At 41.8% G+C, this 20,010-nt stretch overlaps 1 protein-coding gene and 1 long non-coding RNA gene across 2 annotated transcripts in view; one reads left to right on the top strand and one right to left on the bottom strand.

Annotated features, from left to right (window-relative positions):
* Nucleotides 1-20,010, top strand: part of cdk19 (cyclin-dependent kinase 19) — a 70,295-nt gene that overhangs the window by 10,766 nt on the left and 39,519 nt on the right. The gene's annotated exons all lie outside the window — the stretch shown is intronic.
* On the bottom strand, nt 9,803-19,954 carry LOC121633699. The gene is made up of 3 exons (XR_006009109.1): nt 19,830-19,954; nt 19,397-19,399; nt 9,803-9,813 (listed from the first exon to the last, which is right to left on the bottom strand). It is a non-coding gene; the product is annotated as an uncharacterized LOC121633699 (long non-coding RNA).

The following is a 20,010-nucleotide window of genomic DNA, read 5'->3' as shown; positions in this document are numbered from 1 at the left end:
TACTGCTCCTGAGACGGTGATGATGGTAGAAGTGATGGCGCTCGGGGTTTTAAGGGTTAATAAACTGAACAACTACAGCTTTATGTCTATTTATAGTATTTTAAACCCTCAATCTCCTGTTAAAACTGATGAAGATGAGGAGGAGCTTTCTCTCTGATTTGCTTCTTTGCTGTATTTATTTCACACCATTTTAATCCTGAACACACGCAATTTTCTTTGGGAGAATTTAAGTATTAAACTTTGGTTATATAACCATCTGACAGTAAAATTAGTAGGATCCACAACTGAATGAAGTAAGACACTCTATGACCTTTGACTAAATCCAGCCTGGCTGACGTATGACTGCTTACAAAACAAACATCGCAGCTTCACCACATGCTTATTTCTGACTCAGCTGTGCTCACACAGCTCGTACAGTAACTCTGGTGTAACGTGTTACAGCCACCTGTAACCTGCAGGTCCGCTCAGCTCAGGGGAACATCAGAAATAACTCCAGGTTTGACTCTCAACCACTTCTTTTTCCACTAGCATTAAACCGTCCCCAGGAAACCAGCCTCTAATCTTTCACTACAAACTGACCTTTCACCCACACATTCCCAAGCTTGTAGAAACCCGTAGAACCGACTAGGATTGCATACGCATTGTTTTTTTCTCTTGTGCCGTCCGAGCAGACCTGTTCCATCTGAAAACACTGCAGGCAGCAACATTTCATCACTACCCACAGTGTTCATTGATAGTCTGTACAAACCTAACTTCAAAACCATCAAGACTCTGTGTAAAATGTCAATAAAAACAGAATTCTATGATTTCCATTTCCCATCAAGTCATATTTTATTCCCAGTCGAACATAAACAACAGATCAGATGGTAAAACTAAGTCATTTTACCATGTGATGGAAAATATGAGCTGACAGTGAATCTGATGCAGCACGTCTGGAAAAAGTAGTTCCAGGGTGATGTTCAGCATGGTGTAAAAAGTAGTTCCAGGGTGATGTTCAGCATGGTGTAAAAAGTAGGTCCAGGGTGATGTTAAGCATGGTGTAAAAAGTAGTTCCAGGGTGATGTTCAGCATGGTGTAAAAAGTAGTTCCAGGGTGACGTTAAGCATGGTGTAAAAAGTAGTTCCAGGGTGATGTTCGGCACGGTGTAAAAAGTAGTTCCAGGGTGATGTTAAGCATGGTGTAAAAAGTAGTTCCAGGGTGATGTTCGGCACGGTGTAAAAAGTAGTTCCAGGGTGATGTTCGGCACGGTGTAAAAAGTAGTTCCAGGGTGATGTTCGGCACGGTGTAAAAAGTAGTTCCAGGGTGATGTTCAGCATGGTGTAAAAAGTAGTTCCAGGGTGATGTTCGGCACGGTGTAAAAAGTAGTTCCAGGGTGATGTTCGGCACGGTGTAAAAAGTAGTTCCAGGGTGATGTTCGGCACGGTGTAAAAAGTAGTTCCAGGGTGATGTTCAGCATGGTGTAAAAAGTAGTTCCAGGGTGATGTTCGGCACGGTGTAAAAAGTAGTTCCAGGGTGATGTTCGGCATGGTGTAAAAAGTAGTTCCAGGGTGATGTTCGGCATGGTGTAAAAACTAGTTCCAGGGTGATGTTCGGCACGGTGTAAAAAGTAGTTCCAGGGTGATGTTCCGCATGGTGTAAAAAGTAGTTCCAGGGTGATGTTAAGCATGGTGTAAAAAGTAGTTCCAGGGTGATGTTCGGCACGGTGTAAAAAGTAGTTCCAGGGTGATGTTCGGCACGGTGTAAAAAGTAGTTCCAGGGTGATGTTCGGCACGGTGTAAAAAGTAGTTCCAGGGTGATGTTCAGCATGGTGTAAAAAGTAGTTCCAGGGTGATGTTCAGCACGGCGTAAAAAGTAGTTCCAGGGTGATGTTCGGCACGGCGTAAAAAGTAGTTCCAGGGTGATGTTCGGCATGGTGTAAAAAGTAGTTTCAGGGTGACGTTCACCATGGTGTAAAAAGTAGTTCCAGGGTGATGTTCAGCATGATGTAAAAAGTAGTTCCAGGGTGATGTTCAGCATGGTGTAAAAAGTAGTTCCAGGGTGATGTTCGGCATGGTGTAGCATCCCCTCTTGAAGTGAGGAGACCAGTTGCTGGAGTTTTAGGAGAGGAATTTTGTCCCATTCTGGTCTGATGCAGGATTCTAGTTGCTCTACAGACCTGGACCTTGGTTGCAGGATTTCTGCTTCCGTGATGCTCCAGATGTTGTGTTTTGGTAAAAGGCCTGGACTGCAGGCAGGCCAGTTCAGCAGCCGGACTCTTCTCCTGTGAAGCCATGCTGCTGTGATGGATGCAGGATGTGGTTCAGCATCGTCTTACTGAAATCTGCAAGGCCTTCCCTGAAAGAGACGTTGTCTGGATGGGAGCAGATGTTGCTCTTAAACCTCCATGTACTTTTCAGCATTGATGGAGCTTCACAGATGTGGAAGCTGCCCACGTCATAGGCACTAATGCAGCCTCATCCCATCAGAGATGCAGCTTTTCACCTGTCCACTGATAACAAGCTGGATGCTCCCTCTCCTCTTTAGTCTGCAGGACACACCGTCCATGCTTTACACAAACTAGTTCACATCTTCATCCAGGTTTCCACTTTGCCTCAGACCATTTTAAATGAGCTTTCATCCAGAGAAGACGGCGCTGGTTCTGGTCCTGTTCACATCTGGCTTCTTCTCTGCATGATGGAACTTTAACCTGCATTTGTGGATTTCAGGGTGAACTGTGTTCACAGACAGTGGTTTCTGGAAGTCTTCCTGAGTCCATGCAGTGGTTTCCAGTAGAGAATCATGTCTGCTTTTAATGCAGAAGATCACCAGCATCCAGCCTGGTCCCATGCACACAGAGATTTCTCCTGATTCTCTGAATCTTTTGATGATATTATACTCTGTAGATGGTGGATCTTCAAAGTCTTCACAATTTTACGTTGAGGAACATTTTTTAAATTGTTCAAAGTTTTAGAGCCAGTGTGTCTCAGATTGGTGAACCTCTGTCCATCTTTCTATCTGAGAGACTCTGCCTCCCTGAAATGCTCCTTTTATACCCAGTCATGTTACTGACCTGTTGCTAGTTAACCTGATTAGTTGACAAATGCTCCTCCAGGTGTTTCTGGTTTGTACCAGTTACTTTTCCAGCCTTCTGTTGCTCCTGTTCCAACTTTTTCCAGACGTGTTGCTGCATCAGATTCACTATCAGCTCATATTTTCCATCACATGATAAAATGTCTCAGTTTTATCATCTGATGTGTTGTTGATCTTCTACTGGGAATAAAATATGGCTGGATGAGATCTGAAAATCATAGTGTTATTTTTTTAATTTACATTTAAGTACAGAAGTGTCCTGACTTTTTAGCGGCTGTGGTTTTAACTTATCATCACTGCACATTGTACATTTAGTATTTCATAGGTTGCACACTTTGTTGATTGTTAATATTTACATTCTACCATTTGTTTTTATTCTGGACTTCATTTTAACTGTCATTGTGGTGTCTGTGTTGCAGTTATACATACAGAGGTCTACACGGTGCAGTTTAAACTGTGAACTGAGGTTAGTCTGAAGCATTTCAGCTGTGTTTCTGCTGCTGTTTCTCACCATGTTGGTGAACGGGTCAAATCACGCGGTTCCCTGAATCCCTGACACTAAAGACTTCCTGCTGGAAATTGGGCTGGTGATGCTGGTGATAGAGCTGATGTGACTGGCTGGAGTTAGGGTGGATCCACTCACCAGTCATGCAGCTGGAGGAGGAATGCACCTGCATGGGTGTCGCACCCGTGGGCGATGTGGGTGTTTTGAGAGGTTGGTTGACAAAGAAAGTTACAGAATGTGATGGAGTGAAAACATGAAAAACTGATGTGAGTGTGTCTGTCTGTGCAGAACATCTCATATAAGTAGGTTTGTTGGCATATATGTTGGTTTCTGGTTGAAGTAAGTAAGTTAAACACGGGTTCTTGATGTCATTGAAAACAGATGTTTTATTATTGTGAATGAATGTGTTTTTCTCCAGGGTGATGTATTCTTTGAGAAGGTTGGTCTAGTGGAAAAGAATTTTTCAATTTCCAGTTTAGAAGTATAGTTTTCTTGGCGATACAGAGATATAAAAAGCAGATTTCTACATTTGACTGGAAGCCTGTCAACTTCTGAGATATTTCCACTAACACACCTGTCCTGTCACGTGTGGCTGCTCTGACTAATCTCTGAATCTTGAATCCTGAAGCATGAAGCCAGAATCCTGAATGCACAGTCCTAAATCCATAATCCTGAAATGAGTCCATTTGCCGGGTTCTTGAGCTTCTTCTGCGCCACTCTGACTGAGTGGTTCTGCAGGGATTTCTGGTTTGACTTGTCCATAAAACCATTTAAAGCGGTCCTCCAAGGGGCCCCACGCTGCCACCCGAGTTAACCACGTGGGGCCATAATGTCTGATCTGAGGAACAACAAGCTGTCTTGGTTTTTCTTTGACGCTGTCAGTGAACACCCCAGTTCAGAGGAATGAGGAGTAGCGTTTTCCTGAGTGGACACAACTTCTTATTTTAGATTTACTTCTTATTAGTTGTCATGGTGATAAGTGCTCACGTCGTGTTTGTGTCCACATCAGTTTATTTTATCTTAAGATGGCTGGTGTGGATGTTTGATCTGAATCTTTCAGATCGTATGATTGAAGATCCTTCAGGCGTTGGGATGGAGGGAAGCAGGCTTTATTTTCCTCACTTGTCTCCTGAATGTCACAGCCACCAGAAATTGGTCTCGCTCAAATATTCTTCCAGACTTCCCCGAGTTGAACAAAGGAGTCTTTGTGCTTCTCAAACTGCCTCCATGCTTCATTTAGCAAACTGTGCAGTTCTGCAACTGGCATACCACATGCAGAGGAGCCGCGTCGGGAAGGATGCAGAAGGATCGCTTTGCAGCAGAACTGCTCCATTTTATTCCATCTTTGTGCTCCCTGGAAGCATTTTCTTCAGACTGGTTTACCATGATTTCACACAATATGTCCTGAGTCCTGCGGAGATGCTGTCTTCACTTTGTCTTTCCCTTTATTTGAAGGTGCAGACAGCAGCTCGGCCACTGCAGAGATCCAGTGTGATCTGTTTGCTTTCAGTGGTCACTGATGACTTTTGGAGACAGAAAATGGAAACCTGTGACGTTTCCTCCAGACGTAGATGTGGGAAAGAACAGACGTGGGTAAAGTAGCCAAAAATTGTTCTCAAGTTAGAGTAGCATTACTTCTAAATAACGTTACTCAAGGAGAAGTAAAACGTAGTCGTTCTAAAAGTTAGAAGTGTAAAAAGTATTTGGTAAAAAGACAACTAAAATACAGAGTAGATTATTGTAACATCTGATTTATTTATTTTTATAAATGATGTAAACAGATGGACAAAAATATGAAATAATGTGGAAATTCTGGCATTTTCAAATAATAAAATAATTGATAGATAAATAATGAAAGAGGCAATCTGAGTTTTCTTTCTTCAAAGGAGGTTTAGCAGAAGAGGAAGACTTTAATTTTATTAGCTCTGTTTTCCTCATTTTGTTGACAGAAAAATATCACTCTATAAGGCTACATCTGAACTCTCACTGACTAACTATCGTCATCGTCTCATTTCTGTAAATACTTACATTTTTAGCCTTAAGTTAATGTGTTTATCATATTAGCTAACAATGCTACTTTAAATAAACTATCTTGAGGGGGGGTGTTTAGCTCGCTCTGTAGAGCGGCCACCTCATGTACACAGGTTATAGGTCCTCTGCACAGCTGGCTCAGGTTTCCAATCCCGACCTGGAGCCCTTTGCTGCATCTCAAAATCTTAAAACAAACAAACAAACCAAAAAAAAAACATCTTGATCATTCATAAAGAGTGATAGTTGATAGCTAACGCTGATCCCTTCCTCCATAGACAACATAGAGTGGTTTGATGAGCTTATGCAGCATTTAACATTAATGTTTCCAATATGACAGACTTTTTTCAGACTGGGATTCTGTAACCTAACAAGACTAGCATCCACCTAACCACAGCAAATAAGGAATTTAAGTTTCCTCAGGTTAGATGTGGAGATTTTGTGGCTGAAACATTGTTTGTTTAGGCAGAAACAGAAAAAGCTGCATCATATCGCTGCTGTTTTGTGAAACATGTTTTCTATGAGCCCAGGGGTGTTTGTCCTCCTCAATTTTAACACCAGAGATAGTTTTCATGTGTTTTTCATTCCCTGTCCTAGAGGTATGAAAATGTTGTGCCGCTATGCTGCCGTGGCTCGTGTGCACATGTGACTGTATGGCTACATCTGACTGGTGAAACTGGTGGCCTCTCTCTGGAGAAAATAAGTCATATCTAACTTAATAATTGATAATAAAAAGAAAAAAGTAATGAGTCTAGTGTTGTCCAGTGTAGCGGAGTAAGAGCAGTGTTTCTTCATCACAAATTTACTCAAGTAAAAGTAAAAAGTAAGCTGCAGTAAAACTACTCTTGGAAGTAAATGCAATTTGTGACTTCCTACCAGTGGCAAAGAAAAAGGAAGGAAAGTCATCCTGTTATCCAGTTATCAAGTGACCTGCAGATTCTCACCTGATGTATCTTCAAGCTGTAGGATTAGTCTGTCATTGGGCTCGCTAACACATGCTCACATCCACAATGAACACTCCTTCTATGTCTTTAAGTTTGATTTATTTCTGTCTGTTGATGCCAACATAAAATAAACCAAAGTATATTTCATCTAAATCTCCTCTGTTGTGTGCAGAATAAATAAATCTACGTTTTAACTCTGGATTTCTCTCAGAGAAAACCAACCTCTACCTGGACTTGGGAGGCTTCTTTCTGGAAGCTACATTATAAAAATGCTTTTGAACATTTCTTTAGAAAGCAGGAAAACATCCAGCTAGCTTTGACTTCCAGCTGCTGTTTGACACATAAATAATACTGGAACAGTGGCAATAAAGAAACTAGACCACATATCTGGAATTAAATATGGTTTCTTCTACAGACCATCAAACACTGACCAGTAAAAGACAGGCTGCTTATCCTGCATGAAACATGGTGGATGGATTCCTGTTTTATGTCCTGCTTTACAGGCTGCTGAGACGTCCTCCACCATCACACCTGCCTCATGTTTTCTAGCAGCTAAGAAATCCCACCAGGATTTTTTAATGCGTTAGTTTGGAGGGAATAACTCTTCCTCTTTCCCATGAAAACATGGAAGGAAAACAAAGCAACACAAGCGCTAACACACGCATGTTGTTTACCTTTGTTGTCCTTCCTGATCTGATCGCATAGTTCACACATGACCCCACATGGAAATAACACATCCTAACCAAACAGGATTTATTAAAGATAGACATTCCTCTACTAATATGCGCAGATTAATTAACATAATAGATTATTCTACTCGACATAATCTGGAATCCACAGTCATTTCTTTACATGCAGAAAAAGCATTTGACCGAGAAAACTGGAAATATGTTTTTGCAACATTAAACAATTTTGGGTTTGGGTCATCGTTCATAGACTGGATAATATTATTTAACAACCCAAATGCATGTGTGAAGACCAATGATCAAACTCCTCCAAACTTCTCTTTCCAGAGAGGCAGCAGGCAGGGCGGCCTGCTTTCTCCATCACTCTTTGCTATTTTTATTGAACCCTTAGCAGCTGCCATAAGACAAAATAAAGAGAATAAAGGAATCCACACAAAAAGTATAGAATATAAGATAAGTCTTTATGCTGATGATGTATTACTTTTCCTCCAGAACCCACCAACATCTCTCCTGCAAACAATTGAAGGGTCGTTGCTCCTGTCTGTTGTATCTTTGTCTCCTCTTACTTTTTTTCTACTTTCCTTTTTACTTCTGTTCACTTTTCTCCTTTTTTTCTCTCCCCTCTGGTCAGGTCCAGCAAGATTACATAAATACCATATTTCAAAATAAATAAAAACACAAGATAAAAAAAAATAATAAATAATATTTTAAAAGAAAAGAAAAAAAAACTGATTATCAAGAGGAGCTTTATACCCATAAAGCTCCCCTTGGCAAAGCAAATTTGTTCAGCGCAACACAGCAACCAGACCATCATTCTGCTGCCACCGTGCTAGACAGAACAAGGTAAAAAAAATATAAATAATACAAGAAACAAAGAAAGTCAGGATATTGATATGGATTTAATGGTGTCATTAATTGGGAAATCCAGTAATCGTGACCTCCTTATATTAAATAAATTCAATCTGGATTATTTTTCCAGAAAATAATTTGTTAAGTAAAAACTCAGATTTTCTGGAATCTACCAGAAACTAACCTATTCTCTCTGCTTCACTGAAAAGAGTCTCAGTTTTTATCGTTGGTCAAATTCTACAGGTTTGCTGCAAACTGAGTTCCTTTATGTAAATGAGTATTAAGTGTCTCCATCCATCCATGAGTTTTGTAATCAGGTTTCTCCATGTGTTTTTAGTTTCATGATGTTTAAGACTTTTAACCCACAAACAGAAATCTGGTGAAAATAATGCATATTTACATCACTGCCTTATACACAGTTTTAGTCCTGAAGGTCAACTTCTTCACATGGAGGCTGCAGAGATGGAGCATCAGTGTGGTTTTTTGGACTTGGAGTAATTTTCCTCTTCAGATTGATCACCACATGGCGCTCAGGTGTTGGAACATCCTCCGTCGTCATGGCAGCAGCTTGCGTAATTTAACGCACCTTTAAACCCCTGTGACAGAAACAGTCTGTGTTTAGATAATGCTTGGGTGACCCGGGTGAATAAATCCTCTGCTAGCCGGTGGTTGGAGGTGATCTGTCCGGTGTAGGTTGAGTTTATCTGGGTGGAGCTTATGGATGGAGGGAATCCAGATAGAGTATAAACAGGAAGTAACTTGTTTTGCCTTCGGACAGGGAGGAAGCTGACTGTTGAGCTCTGATGAAAACATGGTCCTGACTGTAGGACATAGCAGTTTTAATTATTTCAACCCATCATAATATTCATTTTGCAGCTCTGGCACTTTGAGATCAATATTTCAATCATTAATTCCATTAACTAATTAACTACACATGGTCACGTGTTGCTGTTGGAGTCCCAGCACATGTTCCAAGTAGAAAACCAGATATCTCATTGATTGTACTCTCATTACACTCAGCTAACTGCAGAAAAGACCATCCTGCTTTCAGAATCATCAGGGGTCTCATTTATAAAACATTGCATAGGATCTATACTAAAAGTCTACGTATGTCCAAAAGCTGAACATGCCAAAAAAAAAAAAAAAATACAGACTTATAAAACCATTCACCTCCAAACAATTTCCCCTTAAAATCAAAGACTATTTTAAAATGTGCTCATCAGAATCGGCCTCATATCCCGCCCTGAACACGCCAGACCAGCTATATATGGTCCATGCAAAGCAGGACATGAATATCGTTGCATATGAAGATGCTGCTGATCAAAGAGGAAATCATGGGAACAAACGAGAAAAAAAAACTTCCGACACAGAAATTGAAGTGCTCGTGGGCGAGGTGGAGGCGAGTAAAGAAATGTTGTTTGGAGGCCACAGCAGCGGAGTCACAAATAAAAGAAAACGCTGCAAATGTGCAAAGTGTTGATGTGGTGCAGTCTGACAGTGTGACGGATAGAACTGTAGCAGAAATAAACCAGAAACACTCCGAGAGCGCAGACCTCCGCCAAGCCATTGTCTTTTTTTTTTCCAATGATTGCGGGTATTTTTTTTAGTTAGAAGCTGCCAGGCAAAATGATCCCTATCTCCACATAGTAAAGAATCCTTTAAAAACTTCCTGGATCCAGATGATGATCCGGATCACCCCCAAAATCAAGTAACTTGTGCCTTTATTATATTTCTGACATTTTCTGAAAGTTTAGTCAAAATCTGTCCATAACTTTTTGAGTTATGTTGCTAACAGACAAACAAACCTACACCCCTAAATACAGGACCTCTGCCTTGGAGGAGCTATTAAAAATGGGCAGACCTCAAGATAATACTTGATTGCAGACTGCACAAAAACAAAGAGTCTATAAATATCCATTAAAATATCAGCAAGGGCATAAAATCCCAAAAAAACACATTTAAAAATGTATACCCATCAAAAACCATTGGAACTGAGTTGTTTTATATATGTTTTATATTGAAAGATGTTTATGGAACAGTTATGGCTCACTACAAGCCGCAGTACAGATAACATTGCTGGTTTTAATTTTTATAACATGAATCTATAACTGATGTTTGGTGTGAAAGGAAAATTAAAAGTGAGAAGAGTCTGACGCAGTCTGGCTGCAGTTCACCACCTGCATCGTCTCCAAAATGTCCGTACGCATGGGTCAGAGTTTACGTACAGATGTGCACATTTTCCCGTCACCTTCGTTTTTATGGATTACAACTTTTGCGTGGGGAGTGGCGTACTCCACTTTCAGGCCCCGTTTTGTTCTTACGCCATGTTTATAAATGAGACCCCTGGAAAGGAAAAAACTGATCCAAAAATACTCTGTTTAAATAATCAGGTTAAACGATGATCTGTGAAAATGATCTTTGCTTTGAGTTTGGCATCATGATGTTTATTAAAGTGGAGGTGCGGCATCAACCAGAAACTTCTTTACTGGAAACATGGAAATAATGACTTCTTGGTAGTTCCACTAAGGAGGTTTTCATGGAAAATAAGTTGAACCACAGGTTGATGGCACAGGAAAACAGAACTAACCACAGATGTCAGCAGGTTATCTCCTGATAGTCTTAATAGTTTGACTTGTTGGACTGTAAGAAAAGAAAACATCTCGGTTAAATACTGTTTATGGAAGAAGCAACCTCAGTCGAGACGACCTAACTTCACGTTAGCAGGCAGGAGTCAGAGCTGCTGATGTGGCCGACATACTGGCCAAGTTTACAGGAGAGCTTTAACTACCCTTTAATTCTGAATAAAACTTAAATCTGCTTTACAATGACCTTGTAAACACCTAATTCCCAATTGAAATGACCATTCCGAATTAAACTTATATCCGAAGTAGGTGGCTGGTTTATTCTGATTTTAAATATGATTTGAACAACTCCTCCATCATGTAAACGTTCATTCCACCTTAAATTAATTTCAGTTGTTTTGAGCATGCCCACTCCCTTGTCCTGTCGCTATGACGACACAGTGCTTTACCTCCCGTCTCCTCCTCAGAAGACCAAAGTGAAGCAGGATGCTGGTGTCGAGCCGCTGCTTCAATACTAGAATCACAGTCAGAGTGAAAATGGTTCTTATAGTGTGGTCTTCCACGCTGTAGACGAAACGAGAAGACGTAGGAGCTGGAGTTTGTTTTCTTCCAGTAGACGTAAATACGTCACATCCACCTCCATCCAGTCAGAATCCTTCCCAACTCCCAGGTCTTAAGCAGAATCGAATAAAGGCGATTAAATTTGTTTTCCATGTTAACCTCAATTTGGAATTACTATTTCCATTTAACAAGAAGGAAAATCCATTATTTCCTAATTATTTAACTCTGATTAATTAATTCTGAATTAAAAAAAACAGCATGTAACAGTGGCCATTGTCAGGGTTTCTCTCTGACTGCCTGTAATATGGATGGAAAATATTATTCATGGGAAATAAACTGGACTTGTCCTTGAAACATGTCCTAAATAAATGTCTGTGTTTAGATGATTGTTATGATGGAGTCCCTTCACCCACCTGCTTCTGAGCTCCATCTGTTGCTTCCATTGTTATGAGTTTGACCTTCAGGAATTCAAACCATTAATTTAGTTACTCCCACAACGTCAGTTTTGTTTTCCCCGTTGGTCACAATGGCTTTTGTTTAGCTTAAAGTTCCACCCTCAGAAATATCCCGTTTCCCTCCACCAGAGCAGAATCAGCGGTCTCATATCTCAGAGGATGTTATTTTATGTTAGGGGTTATGTTTTACTTCCAGAAAATGAGGCAGTAATAAATCAGCAGAGGGATCTGAAACATGAATAAAAACCTTCATCATCTCCACTGATTTGGGCTCCAAGAGATTGCATGGTGTTTATTCTGGCCCAGATCAGCAGGTTCGTCTAAAGTGAGCTGATCACTGAGCAAACAGGAACATATTTTAGTTGTATGGGTTGACGGTGGAGGAGAGCTCCAGCACACAGTTGCTAGGTAACAAATGACGGATGGTATTTAGCTTTCAGTCAACAGGAGCAGTTCTTATCCCAAATCTGGTAAACCTCACTGCTGTGTTTTTATAACTAAAGTCTGTCCCTAATCTGATGATGATTATCATCTGAAACAATAAATAAATAAAAACCAACTCTATCCCTGACAAGCAAACACCCTTAATATTATTATTATTATTATTATTATTATTATTGTTGTTGTTGTTGTTGTTGATTCAGTTCATTGCTGTCATCTCTCAAGCCGCCTACGATGACATGGATGGTTGGGTTGACACCAAGTAGGTTCCAGCCCTAACCCAAAGCCACAGATACCTGCTGAGTAGGAAGAAGAGAAACACAAATGTGTGACAAGAATGTCAGATATTTTTACATGCAAGGTAAACAGAGCAGAGAGGAGCCCAGTGCATCATGGGACGCCCAGTTTTTTCCTACATGTTTGTTGTGTCATTGTCTCATTGGTCTGTATACTTAGTATCCTTGTAAATACTGTGTGTTTTTCCAGCTGCAGCTGTTGTAGTCTGGAAATATGGCTACAATCTGTGTGCATCTGATGATGATGATGATGATGATCAGAATATTTCTGGACAATCCAGAATAATTACAGTCAGAGATGCCGATGACACAACCGTCTCTGATATCTCTGCATGGATGAAGGATCGCCATCTTCAGCTAAATCTGTCCAAGACCGAGCTTATTGTCTGTCCAGCCAATCCTTCCTTACCACCACAGATAAGCGTGCAGCTTGACTCTATTACGCTTGTGCCTACTTCTTCTACCAGGAATCTTGGTGTCATGGTAGACAACCAGCTGACCTTAAAGGACCATGTTGCTTCGGTTGCTTGGTCTTGTCGATTTGCTCTCTACAACATCAGGAGGATCAGACCCTACCTGACTGAACACACGACCCAGCTCCTGGTCCAGGCTCTGGTCATTTCACGCATTGACTACTGCAACTCCTTACTGGCTGGCCTGCCTGCATGCTCAGTTAAACCTCTGCAGATGATCCAGAACGCAGCAGCACGTCTGGTCTTCAACCAGCCCAAAAGAGCTCATGTCACTCCACTGCTAATCGATCTCCACTGGCTTCCAGTTGCAGCGAATCAAATTCAAACCTCTGCTTCTGGCTTACAAAACAACAACCCAAACGGCTCCGGTCTACCTCCACTCCTTAATCCAGAGCTACACTCCTTTTCCACAGTTACGCTCTGCCAGTGAAAGACGCCTAGTGCTCCCACCACAAGGTGGCGCCACATCAGTAGCTAGACTCTTCTCCTCTGTTGTTCCCCGGTGGTGGAACCATCTACCAAACTCCGTCCGATCCGCAGAGTCCTTATCCACTTTTAAGAGCAACCTAAAGACTCAGCTGAAGAAGCTGTGTGTGAAGATGAGATTGTGTGATGAAATCGTGATCTTGTATTTAAACAAAGGACTTACAAAAAAAAAAAAAAAAAACACTGCTTCTAGCACTACATGACAGCACCTGGGTCTGACTGCCACTTAATGATGACGTCCCATCTTGTTTGAATTCTTGCTTGTGTTGTTCGTACTCAAATGTAAGTCGCTTTGGATAAAGCGTCTGTTAAATGACTGTAGAATAGAATAGAATAGAATAGAATAGAGTAGCTCATGGTTATCGGTAATACAGACACCCTACGTGGCTGCTCAGCCACTGGACACTGCTCATCCTGGAGGAACAGGACTTGTTTCAAACAGAGCTGCAGTGTTTGTCTGGACCGGTGGCTGGTACAGGACCTGAAGACAGTCTTTAATCAGACCTCGGGATGATCCAGGACTGCATCCTGAGGACTTTTCCTGCTCTCCAAACGTTATGTTTGATGGATGCAATGTGAATTATGTTATTAGAACAAAGCACACAGTTTGTTGTCCTGAAACTGCTGTTGGGATTTCTGGAGGTGGTGGAGTGAGAGGTTTGGTCCTTTTGTTTTAGAACAGGGGTGTCAAAAATACCCAGCATGCCCAGGGCTGCCCACTTTCTCCCTCACTTTTTGCTATTTTCATTGAACCCTTAGCAGCTGCCATAAAACAAAAAAAGAAATTGTAGGAATACATGCCAAAATACCCAACACTTTTTATTCTAAGCTTACATTTTTAGCGAACAAACGTTTTATATGCTCAAAGTCAAAGTAAGCTTTATTGTCAACTTCTTTACATGTACAAGACATACAAAGGAATCAAGATTACGTTTCCCACTGTCCCGCGGTGAAGACAGGACAGGACATTTCAACACTGAAGTAACCATTAAAAATAAAAATAAAAATTGCACAGGCACAACAAATACCGTAAAAAGAGAGAAAATTAGATTATTGCAAACTGATATAAAAATGAATGCATCTGAAAGTATACGAACAGCAAGAAAGCAAACTTCCAAGCTGGTGGAAGGGGCTGAGGGTGGAGAGGGGAGAGAGTTCAGCACCCTAACCGCTCCTACCAGAGGGCCGGAGGCTGAACAGGTTGTGTGCAGGGTGGCTTGCATCACTCATGATTGTGATTGCTTTACAGGTGAGGCGGGTGGTGTATATGTCCTTCAGGGAGGGGAGTGGTGCACCAATGATCCTTCCAGCTGGGTTCACTATGTGCTGCAGGGCTCTCCTGTTGTAGTCAGTGCAGCTCCCGCCCCACACAATAATGCAGCTGGAAAGGTTCCTCTATAAAATGTGGTTGTGATGGGTGGTGGGGCTTATGCCCTTTTGAGTTTGCACAAGAAGTAGAGGCGCCTTGGGGAGGCCCTGTGCTCCGTGTGATGCATCTTGAGTCTTGAGGTGTTGTTGCCGACACGTACTGCTTGTGATCTCTGATTGAGGAAGTCCAGCAGCCAGTTGCAGAGGAAGGTGCTGAGGCCCAGTTTGTTTAGGTTGCAGATGAGTTGTTGTGGTATTATGGTGAAGAATGCTGAACTGAAGTCTATGAACAGCACATGTTTGTGTTCGTATTCTAAAACATCACACAGGTTGTTATGGATAACCTTACCAATATTTCTGCACATTGTGAAGGATGCTTAAGAAAAAATAAAAACCATAAACGTCATGGCAAAACAAACCTGCTGGTCCATCCCTCCACATGCAGAAAGCAGTAAATGGTCTTTGTCTAATCGTGCATGAAAGTCACAAGATTTTCTGAACATTGGAAATTTTCCCACCAAGCGTTTCCTGGCTGAGGCTGGATTATAGCTGTGTGATTATGGGCTGCAGCAGCATTTTCCCAGGACTTGGTGTTACTGGTTTTCTGTGTTGTTACACCAGCAGTGTGATGGTGTAAATCTTTGTGAGAATTTACAGCTGAGATAAGTTCAACAAACATAAGAGTGTCAGACTGGTTCACAGGATCAGCTTCTCTGCGATAGCAGACCAAGCAGACACATTTCTGTAACTGTCTGGGATAATAACTCAACTAATCAACCCCAGGATTTGTTTTATTTACTGTTTTGTCTCTTATATGTAATGATGCCACCATGTTAGAACTTTCCCAGTCAAACCATTAAGGCTGTCTTTAAACACAGTAAAATCTGTGATATTTGTTTCTAGATCCCACATCATTTTAAAGGTTGTGTGTGTCTAATTTTCTTTCCTCTTGTCAGAAGAGTGTTAGCAGCTAACAGCAGAGCTGCTAGCATCTTTGTTCCTCTGACAAAAAGAAAACCTCTTCCTGAGATACAGTCAAACATCGTCTGAAAGACCAACAAAGTGGTGCTTCATCAGTAAACATGGCTTCAGAAACAGCACCAGCAGCTCAGAAATATGTGTTCATATTTTAATTTTTTAATGTCCTAGTTTTAACCCTTAAAAGTTCAGCCCACGAGCACCATCATTTTATATAGTCACCAGTTTCTCAGGAATGGTAGTGTGTAACTCTGGGGGCAGGGTAGATTTTTGCTGTGGGCGATGTGGGTAAGCAGGGCGCACCACGCACGAGGCAAACTATTTTATATAGGCTACATATCTGTGTAAGATATAAAGTCACAGTCAGCAGCAGTGGCGTCAGGGATAAACAGTACCTTTTACACAGGGCCAACTACAGGCTGGGGGCCCTTAAAAATCCTGGAACAAAAAGTGTTTTCGTGTTTAATTTTAAAATTTCTAATTATTTAATATGATAATCAAAGTCAGTTTGCCTGAATAAAGGTGTAGAAAGAATGAATTTTGGACTAACTAATAATGGATGTTCTTTAAGGGCCCCGTCACCCCTCTAAAATGGTTTAGTCCACACCTGCACTGGTCTGTTTAACCCAATTACACACAGAGCACAGCCAGAAGAGAAAGTCCTGTATTTCCTGAAGAAAGTGAAGCCTGGATACCAGAGAAAGGAGAGATAAAAAAAAACTTAGGGTAAGAAAATTATGCTAGGGCCAGCAGCTTTGTTTTAATCTCATGGAGAAGAGAGTTGAACAGCACCTAAACTAACACAGTGTGAATTGATATCAGCAGCAGTTGTCTGAAGGCAACACGTTAGGATTCATTTAGGGACACAGATTGATTACTACCAGAAATTTCTAAAACCTCCATGTACTTTTCAGCATTGATGGAGCTTCACAGATGTGGAAGCTGCCCACGCCATAGGCACTAATGCAGCCCCATCCCATCAGAGATGCAGCTTTTCACCTGTCCACTGATAACAAGCTGGATGCTCCCTCTCCTCTTTAGTCTGCAGGACATGTGCGTTAGAAGTTGTCTCAGCACTACAGCCATCTTTCTTCTCACGTGTCCTCACTTTTTATCCTCCTCTTTCATTGTCATCTAAAGGCCTAGATAGAAAACCAAATAATTTAAAGTCCAATCCGAAGTATGAACTGATTTACAAACTTGTATGCCTGTTCAAAACATTTATTTCCAAAGTGTGAGGATTTGTTGCAGTGCTTTTCTTAAAAAGTATATATAATAAAGCCAGCCAGTCAGAATGAAGGATGTTGTGATAACTGATTAAAGTTCTTGAGAGGTAATAGCTGGTGAGTCAACATTAACCATTCATCACTTTGTACTTAGAGTAAGAGTCATGGCAGCTCATACCAATTAATAATTTATCCAGAGGGTGGGATTCATTTTCCAGTTTCAGTTCTGTCTCCCTCCTGACTGAAACACCCTGCAGATATGGAGGTCTATCTAAAGTCTATAATTGATTATTGCTCAGACAACACAGTGCAAATTGACTCAATGAATCAATGAATCCAAAGGTAGGAAATGGTTCAGTACAGGGTGCAGCAGTAACCAGGATAGTCCTTCCATTCATTCATTTTCGGACTCTTATCCTGGACTAGGTTGCAGGAGCAACCTTCTTGTGCAGTCCACTGGGATACCACCCTTTTTCTGCTGAGGACAGAACAGAATCCGTGACAAACTTCTTCCATGGTGTTGTCCAACACCAACTAATCTGACTTACAACAGGAACCAAACTGTCACTGACTGTACAGGGACGACAAATGTGTAAAATACTGCTTACCCTGGTGCCGTCAGACAAAACAGACAACAAATCATATCTCCATATTTTTTGTTGTACCGTGGTTTGTTTTGGGATTAGAATGCTGGAGTAGTGGGACACAACCAAAGTCCACAAAACAAGTAAAGACTTGTTGGGTGAATTCTGTCACACCCCAGCCTGGTCTGCCAGTCCAGAGGAACTGTCCCTGATCTCTGTGAAACATTTCATAGACTTGTCCAACAACACAACAACATCAAGGGCCTTTACGGGCTCAGGGCAAGCCTCATCCACCCCCAAGGCCCTGCCAGCCCAGACACCAGCCTCTGCTTCCAACTTCAGAAGTTGTATCAGTCAGCTTGACCAGATCCTCCACTACTGGTATGCATCTCCTTTCAAGGCCAACAGGAAACCATGTTGGCCAAGCACCCCCCTTCCTGTCTGAGGTGTCTGCTGCCAGAATCTCTTTAGGCTGACTGAAAGTCACATTCCACAGCCTCACCAAACTCCTCCCTTACGTTGTGTCTGAGCTGCATTTCATTTGGCCTGTTGTTGTCTGTTACCTGCCCCCCAGGGTTCACAGGTTAGCTCAGGAGGAAGAGCAGTCGCTTACCAACTGAAGAGTCAACGGATTGGTTTCTGTCTTTCTCACTATATGTTGAAGTATCCGTGGGTAAGACACTGAACCCCACATTGCCACCAGATGTGCAGTTACGATTCATTCACACCATGATAGTCCAAGGGTTTTAGTTTGATGGGGGGGGGGTTACAAATCAAATTAGCTGGACAACGTCGCACAATTACTTTAACTCCTCCCTAGGGGACGATATTACCCGAAATGACCACTGACCAAAAAGAAATGAGTAATAATAATAATAATAATAATGATAATTAAAGCTGCAAGCAGAGATGAAGGCCCTCACACCTCTGGCGCCACTCCGGCCTATTGCACCACCCCATCAACTGGCAACCTCCCTCCTGCTCTTAGAGAAAGTGTCCACTTGCCATTTACTCCCATGCAAAATGATCTTTTCTCCAGCATGCCCCCGAGTTTCTGAGGGGGCTGCCCTTTGCAAGGCAGCCTCAGAAGGGGGCCCTGAACCAGGATCAAACGTCAAACAGGGCCCCGGAACACTTTTGGGCAAAACGTGTTCGGATCGGGCTCTCCTCACCAGAGGCCCCCAGGCACCACCCTGCGAACGGCAGTCAGAACATAGCTGTGTGTTATATGTATCTGTTCAGGATCAGACCCTGATTAATCACTGTAGGTTTGATGGGATTCGATGAAAAATCAGGGATTTATATTTATTTTTTGATGTGATGGAGTCTAATCCAATTGTGCCATAGCCACGGCCCCGACCTGCATCATTGAGCAATGCCCAGATGACAACATCTAGACATGTAGATGTGATCAGCATGGAACTGAAGTGAAACATGTTCAGTTTAGTGCACATTCATAGCTGTATGTCAGAAATAATGGATTCCATGCTTGATGGCCAAACATCAAAACTTGATGAGGCGCCGCCACTGACCACCAACTCCTTTGAGAAAGTTTTTGATAACTTTTGATCACACATGCCTGTGGAGTGTTGAGACCGATTTTGAGGCCTGCACGACAAAATGTCTAGGAGGAGATAGATTTTAAGTGACATGAGTAAAATGACCCAAAATGGCCGACTTCCTGTATAAGTTATCCTATAGGTCCAAGAGGCTTTTTTGTATGTCCTGCCATGTTCTATCAATATGCTGGATTTCAGATATATCGGTCAATGTTGTGGGCAGACCTAGGGTTTGACCTGTTGTGAAGCACTTTCAAGTGTGTTTCATTCCTGAGGAGAAGGACCCCGGTGTCTTACAGAAAGCACTTCCTGTTGAAAGTAGGCGGGGCTTAGGTCTAGATAATCCAGATATTCACATGTACATGTGTTCAGGTTGCAACTGGCATCATCCATGTCTATTTTGGTTCAGATATGTTGTTTTATGTGGAAGTTATATCACTTTCGTTTTTCATGGTGAGACGTCAAACTTTGAGGCCCCGCCCACTCTATGCCCTTACTCATTTGAGAAAGTTTTTGATAAATTTTAAAGACACATGCCTTCTGAACATCTTGAGCAATTTTGGTAGCAGTAGGATGAAATCTCCAGGAGGAGGATTTTTTGTTTGCCCGAGCATTTAGAATATGTGTAGCAAATTCCATAAAGATTGATGACATGCAGTGGCGGGGCATCATAAATAGGTGGCGCTCTCGTTCAATTTTGCCCGAATAGTCCCGAGCACCCCAAAATACGTAAAGTTACGCATTCGTTTGGGGGGGCACGCAAAATTTGGTGAGTCTTCAAGCATGTTCAGGCCCCCTAAAAAGCAATTTACTTTTGAGGGGAAAAATAAGAATAAGGAAAAAACGGAGCAACTACAATTGGCCTTCGCATCGCCTTCAGTGCTCGGGCCTAATAATAATAATAATGTCATGTGTGTGTT

Source organism: Melanotaenia boesemani, chromosome 22, assembly GCF_017639745.1.
Source record: "Melanotaenia boesemani isolate fMelBoe1 chromosome 22, fMelBoe1.pri, whole genome shotgun sequence".
NCBI classification, from domain to species: Eukaryota; Metazoa; Chordata; class Actinopteri; order Atheriniformes; family Melanotaeniidae; genus Melanotaenia; species Melanotaenia boesemani.
This window is presented reverse-complemented; position numbering and strand designations above follow the sequence as displayed.